The 10,401-nt window shown below is 33.1% G+C and overlaps 1 pseudogene; it reads right to left on the reverse strand.

Moving 5' to 3' along the window:
• Positions 1-2,795: 2,795 nt before the first annotated feature.
• LOC112769133 (UDP-glycosyltransferase 73C6-like) lies at positions 2,796-4,215 on the reverse strand (annotated as a pseudogene).
• Positions 4,216-10,401: the final 6,186 nt, after the last annotated feature.

Below are 10,401 nucleotides of genomic sequence, written 5' to 3' on the forward strand. Positions count from 1 at the left end.
CATTCCGAGGGAGAGTGCCCTACCACCTTCCTCTGGCTGCCGCATAATTCCGTGGGTTAATGCCCTACCACCTTGCAATCAGAGAGAAATCGCATTTTTAGGAGGAATAATTCCGAGGGATAAGTGCCCTACCACCTTCTCCTTTCAGAGGGAAACATTCCGAGGGATAGTACCCTACCACCTTCCTCTGGTTGCGAGAAATATGAGTGAGAAGCCCAGCTTCAACTCTCACATCCGAACATAGGCGGGAGACTGCCACAACCCCTACAACGGAGAATAATGCATATCAAAATAACATATTCAATATCAGAGGCCACTCCTCATAGTATACTTCCACTCATACTCATTCCGTCAACCATAATCATTCATAATTTCCATTCCGAACTCATTAGTTCATCAGTTTCTCAACTCGTTGTCGGTAATCACCAAGATCACTACTCTTCCTTCTCTCTCAACCAACTCATCCTTAATACACCAGAAACCTAAACCTCTGTTTGCTAACTTTTCAAAATAATGCCAGATCAACCCTCCTAGGACATTTCCCAAGTTTTACTACCCGAAAATAAGCCAAGAATCATAAAATGGTGTCACAGAAGCTTACAAGCTTGTTGGGAAGGTAAAATGGTGGAAAACAAAATTTAAGTTTGAGAAACAGGGCGTGTGCGTGCGCACGCCCAGGAGAGTTTTAAAACGTGTGTGACGCACAGGTACCAAATTTTGCAGTTCTGTTTGCTCGCACAAGGCGTGCGAACGCCCCCAACAGACTAACCTTCCCAACGTGTGCGTGCACACAATTCTGTGCGTGCGCACAGGTTGCAAAACCTCATTGGTATGCACGCACACAAGCTGTGCTAGCGCTGCAAACAGGGAGCCTTCCCCTGCGTGTGTGTACGCACAGGTCTGTGTGTGCGCACAGGTTAAAATTTTCGCAGGGTTGTGCGTGCGCAGATACCAGAAATCACAAAATTCTGCAACTTTGTAGAATTTCAGATTTTTAACACCAACTTTGAATGATCATAACTTCCTCTACAAAAACCCAAATCTTACAAACTTTATATCAAATTGAAGGGTTTTCAGTAAGCTTTAATTCTAAACAAGTTTCAACAAATTTGGAAAACTGAGGCAAAAGTTATGATCGGACAAAGTTCATCAAAAACCCACTTTTACCAAAAGTCTCAAAACTTCAACATTACCAACATTTCCAACCAAACCAAATCAAAACCTACCCAATCATCATAAACCACTACCACACACAACATCTTACCTCTTCATATCATTCTCCTCAATTTCACACCTAAATTACTCAACCATTATACCATACCTCACTACCAATCCATAACTTTCCATTCAATCATAATTCAACACTCATAATCATTATCATCCAACAACAACCTCAACAACCAAAACAAATCCTCATCAGTTCCAGTAATCATTACCAGACAAAATCTAACATTAACCAAGTCCATCATAAAACTCATCAACACCAATTACACTCAACAATCATCATCAACTACACTAACCAACCACAAAATCATCATTAACATCCGTCTTCAAATTCAACACCCACCAACACAATTCATCAATATTCATCATCTATCAATACCAAACATTACACCCAATCTCATTTCATCTCAATCTAATTATTTCACACCATATTTATCATTACAACATCATAATTCATCAATATACTCAAAAATCATCAACCCATCATAATTCATCATAAATCATCATTTAACAACTCAAATCCTCAAATCATTATACATCATCATCATACAACAATTCCAACAACTAATTTAATTCAATTCTATCCTATGGGTCACTAGCCTAAGTGTCTAGAAACATTACATATTACATAAAGGAAACCGAAACCATACCTTGGCCGATTTCCAATATGCTCAAACACAAAACTTGATTCCAATCAAGCTTCCACCAAGCCCCAAACCATCAAAGCCAAACCAAAAGCCACCATCAACTCCAAAAACAAGCTTCATACATACAACATAACCATACATCAACAACTAAAGCTCATACTATACCAAACCACAAGTATAAAGGGGTTCCTTACCTTATCCAACGAGATTAGGGGTAAAATCCATCAATTACCCGCTACTAGAGATCACCTAAATAAGCAAAACCACAAAATCTACTCAAAACCACAACCTCAAAAACGCAGAAAACTAGGGGACAAAACTGGGACTTGAGCTTCGAATTCTTGCTAGAAAACCTTATATAGAAAGGAAGAGCTCGTCGAGAGCTTCGTGTGGCCACAAACGACTCATCAATCGGAGCTCCGGATCAAAAGTTATGGCTCCCAGAAGGTGGAGATGAATAATGTTCTCCTTCCTCCTCTCTTCTCTCAAAACCAGCGCCCCTCTCTTTGTGGGTTGCTGAAAATGAGCTTAAGGCTCATTAAAAGGTGCTCTTATATGTTGGGCTTGGGCCCAGCTTGGAGCCGGTTCAACCGCGTAGCGTTTTAGGTCCGTTTGGCCCACTTTGGGCCAAAACCTTTAAGATTAGTGTCCAGTCTTTGATTCTAAATTATTTTTATCCTTTCAAAACAATAAATCAATTTTCCAAAATCTTATTTTTCTAAAAACACAGTACTGGATAGACTTAAACCGGTTCGCTGTTTTTCCCAGAAAATACATTTTCTGACTCAAAAAAATTCATTGAAACCAAATTTCACCTTTATATTTTTAAATTAAAACTTCTAAATTTTGAATCTATTCCGGGCACTAAAATTATTATTTTATTAAAACGATTTTTTGTGAAAAACCCCGGTTCTTACACCACCTTCTTCTACAGATCTTTTAGCCATTTCCACTAACTTTCTTATCCTTTCTCATCTTTCTTTACATTCACCATTATTCTCATCCATTAACTCCTCTATTGCTATTTTAATATCTTCTTTCTTAACCAGTTCACCAACCTTCTCTTCCTTCCCCCAAGCAGTAGGACTTTTCACACCAACCATCACTCCAACTTTTAGTACTTTGACAACTAGTTTTTCATTCAGAAACTGGTCTGCGAATAACGATCATGTCAGCATCGGCATGCCGGCGCATATAGCTTCCAAAGTAGAGTTCCAGCCACAGTGTGTCAAGAACCCTCCAATTGAAAGATGTGACAGTATTAGTAGCTGAGGAGCCCAACCTCGAATTATAAGACTCTTACCTTCGATTCTTTCTTCAAAACCATCTTCCTTAATCCACTTTTCTAGCGCCTCTAATTGATTCCCTTCTCTAATTACCCAAATGAAGGGCCTTCTAGATTCTTCTAAGGCTAAACCAATCTCAATCAACTGAATTGCAGTTACATTACTTAAGCTTCCAAGGTAGACATAAATCACACTCTTTGGATTTTGAGAATCAAGCCAATTTTGATGCTTCCACTCTTCAACTGAAACACTGTTTCCTCTTTGAACCTTATCCAACTGATCCTTGTTGCTTAGTGACACTAGACCAACACACCACACTTTATCCTTTCTAACCTTCTTGTACATCCTTTCATACTCAGGCTCCAATTCTTGAAACGAATTCATGATTACTCCATAAGAATCACTTTCAGGTGCATAAATCTCTTCACCAAACCTGCTCCAATTCTCGTCCACCTGTGCCGGTACCTGCGATTTAGTGACTTCAATTTCGTCCGGTAAGACTAAGTACTCTGTTTTATCCTTAACACTATTCCTCACATTACTTGTATGCAAAGCATCATAACACATTAAACAGAAGCAACTACCAGCGAAAGAAACCCTTGGAATCTTGAATTTCTCAGCGATGTGGATCATGTATGGCAGACTCATATCGGAGACTATACAGCATGCCGGCAGCGACAACTCTTCGAAGATCTTTTCCACCGGTTCTCTTAGAAGACTTGCTGCGTTGAAAAAACTGAAAGCATTGCCAAGTGAATGAAGCATGTCAAGATTCTCACATCCTTCTGGCAAGCCGGCTTCTTGATATGGAAATTGAAGCTAGATTTGTCGAATCTGGTAACTGGACTGAATGTAGCGAGCGAAGGTTGATGTGAATCTTGCTGTGTTTTGCGGGGTTGTGACAACCGTGACAATAATATTGCTATTGTGTTGAAGTAATAACTTTGCTAAGTCCATCATCGGAATCAAGTGGCCTTGTACCATTAATGGAAACAGAACAAAATAGAGCTGTGGTGTTTGGGGAGCCATTTTTGTTTCCTTGGAGATGGATAATTTAGGTTTAGTGTACTGAATAATTTTACTTGGACTCTAGTTTTAATGTTTTATAAACTACATTTCTTTCTTGGTGACGTAAGTGTCTACATACGCATAAAAAATATTATTTTTAATAAAATTATTTGATAAAATATAAAATAAAAAAATCCTTTATATTATTAAAAAATTAAAAAATAGTATAATCATCGATTCATATATAAAAATATTATCTGCACACTAAAATCAATTATTATTATGTACTTGTATATAAATAGAATAATGTTGTATAACGAACAAATTTTATTATTTTTGGTTAGTACTTAGTCAATAATAATTTGTACTTATATTTATATGGTTTTGCACATAAAAAATATATAATTTGTATCTATATTTATTAAAATTTTGTACATATCAATCAATATTATTTGTATCTATATTTTTTTAGAATTTACATACATAAATTAATAAACTTTATTTGTGAAATATAATGTAATGTTTGTGCTAATTTAATAATGACAAAAAATATTAAAAATATTAATTTTATTTTTTTTATATAAATTTATATAATTTAATTTAATTTATTTTTAATATATATTTTAATGACTTATTTTAATATATGTTCATAGTTAATTTATATATTATTGTGTGAAAATTTTTTTAAATATATCGATATATATTGATATTTTAATAATTTTTAACTATTAATTTTAATTATAAAAAATATATATAGTTAAGATTAACTGTTAAAATTTATTTAACTACTGTTGATATACTTGAAAGCTTTTATGTTGTGTCTCCGGAAATCTCCTTACAATTAACATTAGTGTCTTTAGATCCGATGAAATTATGTGTGTATGTATATCTGAATGCACAAAGTGTAAGAGATTCCCATTGAATTTGATTGTCCAATTACTTATTTGAACGTTTCAATCTGTCTCCATCAGTCCATGACTCCATGTATATCCATTCCATCATTCCTATCCTGAGAAATTCATTATCGTTGTTGAATTTAACTAGTTAGTGAAATACGGCCACACATATATAAGTTGTTTGTTAAAATTTTTATCTTTTATAAGTAAATATAAAAATAGATGGATAGACAAGTTAATTCTTGGGTCTTGGATTCCATACATACAAAGAAAAAAAATTGAACATACTAAAATGAAAGGTAAAAACTCTATTATATTAGCCACGCATGGAGATTAAACTCACATCTCAAATTTTTTTTAAAAAAGAAAAAATATGATACTATATTCAAACAATTAAACTGTTGAGTTTAAAAAATAATTAATTTTTAATTATAATGATAAATATTTAGTTGAGTTTAAAAATCTATGTTGTATTTAATGTGTATGCTAAGTTTATTTGCAGGTTAAAAACAAGTCAATAAGAACTACAAATATGTATAACAATTTTTGTATTGTGAACAAGCATTGCAGATCAACTTTATTATGAACAAACAAAACAAATCAGCTTCTATACACAGACTAGCATTACATTTGGATATAGCACACATTTGAAAGAGTTTTTATCACATTAGATCAAAAGCAAAAGAAGTATCAGACCGTTCGAGGGGAAAATATCAAATCTTGGAGCGAAAGAATATTAGAGAGGGTGCTGATTTTATCGTGATCAAAGGACTATTAGTTAGTATTTGAAATAGAGATTGAAATTGAAAAATAAAGATTGAGAGATAAAAATTAAAAGATAAAAATTAAATTAAGTTTATGTATTATATTTGTTATAAAAAGTATAAAATTGAGTTATATCTTAATATCTTAAATAATACAAATTATTAAAATATCCTTAATAAAATCAAAACCCTATCCCTTTTCCTTTCTTTTTCTCTACCCGTCACCTCCTTTTCTGTTTTTCCTCTTTTTCTAGCAAACCAGCAGCTACATTTTTGTTTCTCCACGGCAACAGTAACAACGATGACAACACCTACGACCGTCGTATATCTCATTATGTTTAATTTGTTGCATTATGTTCTGTTGCATCGTGTTTGTTGTCTTCATTGCGTCGTGTTCTGCCATCGTTACAGTCGTGCCGTGCCAGTTTTGCACTGTGCCGCCTCTATTCAGATCGTGCCACCCTGTTCAGTCTGTCGTGCCAGCTCAGTTCCAATTTCGCATCGCCTCTATTATTCTCTTTTTTATTCATTTTAAAATTCTCGTGTTACGAGATTGTTGAATCTAGAAACGGATCTATGTTGGAGAGTGTGGGGGCAAGTGCCTCTATCAAAATTTGATAGAATTACATATAGTATATGGGAGAAAAATTTATTTGTTCCCACTCAATAAATAAATTTAACTCCATTATAATTTTTTTTAATCTATTTTTGTTTTCATAATGTATAGAGAAAAATTTTTTCTATTTTATAATAGAAAAATGCTACTTGTTCTTTAAATTTTCATTTTTTAGTCGGTCTTTTGATTTAAATAATATTATTTAATTAATTTAAATACTCACTTTTATACGAAGTTACTTGTTTTTTAGTTTCTCTCTCTTCTAAAAATTGAATGATGGACACTTTTTAAAGAATATCTAATTACACTGTTTATGATAATATCATATTGATTATAAAAATAATTAAATAATAATAATAAAAAGATAATTAAAAATTAAGTTAGTAATTTAAATTTAAGTACAAAAGTATAATTTTTTATGCTCTCTAGAATTCTAATTCTCTTCTCTTGCTGTTTGTTCTTGACTCTTTGTCTCCTAGCAACACTCCTTAACTTCATTCTTTTAATTTCTTTTGATTCAATGAAAGATTTATTTTTATTTTTTTATATTTTTTAATTCATTTAATTATTTTGTATTTTATTTTGTAGTTATATTATTATTATATATTTTTTATTACATAGTTAAATATTATTGAATAATAAGATCTATTAGTAATTTAAATTTTAAAATATAGTAATATTAACTAATAACAAAAAACAGTTAAAATGAAAAGTAAGATTCAAATATACGGATATCTATTGATGTTTCTTCTTTTGAAGTTAGCTCTAGTTTTGTTAGTAATAACGACATCAATTAAAAAAATTTTAATTATGAATATTACAAAGAGTCAATTTCGTAATCTTATAAGAGATAAATTTTAAATGATTATTTAGTGATATATATAAAAAATAAAACATTTAATCGTATTAACAATGAAAGAATTATTCAATATTTTTAAAATATCAAATTTAAAAAAATAAAATTCTAAGTTATATATTATTATTTAAATTACTATATAAGTGTTTTAATTTATTAGTTAAATAGTTAGAAGATTAATTATATTTTATAATAATAAAATATACTTATAAAATTATTATCATGTTATATATATTTTGTCCCTACTAATAAAATTTTTTAGATCCATCACTGGTTGAATCTAATTTTGATTATTGTTGCTTTTGGTATTATTGTTGTTGTTGGTGGTGGAATTTGGTATGATGTTATGAGATTGTTGTTGTTGTTGAATCTGATTTATGAAATTAAGGGTGGCAACGGGGCGAGTAGGGGCGGATTTTTGCTCTACCCGACCCCGTCCTGTGCCCTATACTGTATAGAACCCGCTCCTTTCCTACCCGCGGGTAGTAAAAAGTTGAAACCCTAACCCGTCCCTGTGGGTATCCACCCCGCCCCTATAATTATTAAAATCCAATAAATAAAATTAAACTTCAAAATTTATATAACCATCATCACATACATAACATAAATTAAAATAAAAATTTAAATATAATGCAATATTATTAATCATTTTACTAATTATTTTATATATATTACACATTAAAATTATATATATATATATATATATATATATATATATATATATATATATATATATATATATATATACCGGAGCAGGTATTGCCTAAATCTGACCCCGTCCCGCCCCGCCCAAGAACCTGCCCCATTAAAAACCCATTCCGGTGCGGGGCAGGTAGCGGGTGGAGGCGGGATTGATACCCGCGAGTTCAGGTGTTGTTGTCATTCTTGTATATGAGATACTATTCTTATTGATGGCAGATGTGTGATGGTGGGGTGAGAGGTTGAGTGAGGTTAGAGGTGAAGGGTAAACTTGGAATATAAAATTTTGATCGAGGATATTTCAAAAATAAAATGTTATTAAAATTTCAGTCTCCATTATCAAAAATTTTAGTTTCCTGTATTTCCACCTTCTGAAGATAACTATATAGTACAAATGTTGCCTTTTGATAAAGAAAAAATTTAAATAATTAAGGACTCCAAGTTAGATCATCTTAAAATCATGTAATTTAGGTTTTTTAAATGAAAATTTTGTACACAGCATATTCTGCATTGGAGGCCTCCAAACAGTATATGCCTCTCTTATTTAATTTTGATCTTGATATTGAATTGTTTGGATTGTTTATTCCTTCTCTTTAAAGTATGTTTTTTATTTTTATTTTTTATTTTTATTTTTTGTCAGATAGATTGAATAGCTCCAATTTTAGACATTATTCCAAACTCATTCATACTATATATTCACACACTCAACACTTCAGGTTCTTATTTATTACTTGGTCTTGTCAAGTTTTAAACCCAATTGAAGCATATTAAGAGACACATGATTTATTTTTTAAACTAAAACCTCAGCTACTTTTTTTTTTTTGAAAGAAATTCTATTTATATTAAACTCTACAATTCAAAATATCAAGATAGATTCAATTACATATTTCTAAGGGTGTCTCTTCCAGCCACATTACATTTGGCATGGTAAGAGCTACTCTTGCTAAGTAATGGGCTGCTAAGTTCCCCTGTCTTCTTACATGTAAAATTTTATAATACCTGAACCTATTCAAAAAGGTTTTGCAATTGAAAATTATCACTCCAAAAGAACCTCCAAATGGGTATTCAGATTTAAGGGCCTTCACTGTTTTTATATTGTCTCCTTCCAACTCAATATCAAAAAAACAGCATTGGATTGCAAATTCCAGACCCAGATAACAAGCCATAGCCTCAGCTTCTCTAACTGAAAGAGATGAGGCAATTTCCAACGTGGCAGCTGCTGCAACTACCTCTTCACTATCTCTAATAACTACACCAACTCCCCCTCTTCCTCCATTATTAGTAGCTGCATCAACATTTAATTTAAAGGTGTTTGGTGGAGGAGCACTCCAAAAGTCATCACTTTGGCTACCCGGTGGAGGTTCCTGAGACAACACAGATCTTTCTGCCATGAAATTTGCTTCGGTGAAATTTTTTTGAGCTCTCTCCAACAATACTTCTGGTGGGGATTGATCATTCTCGAACACCAATTTATTTCTCCCATGCCAGAGGCTATGGAGGCTGCACAAGAAAAGCCCTTTTTCTTCTCCCCCAATTTCCTTCAAGGTTACGTCAATCCAGTCCAATAGAGGAGTTTGTTCCGCTGATTCTGTTCTCAAAGTGAAGGGAGAGATAAACCAAAACCTCCTTGTCCAGTTGCAATCCTTGAAAATGTGAGATTCAGTTTCTTCTTTTTCAAAACATCTAGGACAAATTGAAATGCATCTGACTCCCCTTTTCTGCAAATTTGATTATGTAGGTAGTGATCTATGCATGAGCCTCCACATGAAGTTCAAAGTTCTGGGTGGTATTCTCATCTTCCAAAGGTGCTTCCATCGCTGCTTCTCTTCGAGGGTTGATACTCTACTGTGCCCTTGTTCCTAGCTGTGCTTCCTTATCAGGTGATAAGCTTTCTTCACTTCATATTCCCCAGTTTTGTTAAATTTCCAGTAAAAATTATCTTCTTGTTCTTGGATATGTAATGGTAGTGCTAGGATTTGATCTGCTTCAAAAGGTAGAAAGTTGTTTGTGATTAATTCTTGGTTCCAAGTTCTGTTTTCCTGGTTGATAAGGTTGTCCACTGTGGCTTCCTGATCAAAACTTGCTCTGGGACTCCAAATTTTGTGCCCGTTTTGATTAGGAAGCCATGGATCTCCCCAAATTCTGGTGCTCCTCCCTGTTCCTATCCTCCAAAGTCCGCCTAATTCCAGCATCCATTTTGTACCCCAGATGCTCCTCCAAGTATAACTGAGATTGTGTCCTTTGTTTGCATGAAGAAAACTTCTTCTTGCAAAGTATTTGGCTTTTAGTATTTTTGCTGTCAGTGAATCAGGTCTCTTCATTAATCTCCACCCTTGCTTGGCTAGCATGGCTTGGTTAAATGCTTCAAAACTTCTAAAGCCCAATCCTCCTTCTTCTTTTGCATT

The sequence above is a fragment of the Arachis hypogaea genome, chromosome 18, assembly GCF_003086295.3.
Source record: "Arachis hypogaea cultivar Tifrunner chromosome 18, arahy.Tifrunner.gnm2.J5K5, whole genome shotgun sequence".
Taxonomy (NCBI): Eukaryota; Viridiplantae; Streptophyta; class Magnoliopsida; order Fabales; family Fabaceae; genus Arachis; species Arachis hypogaea.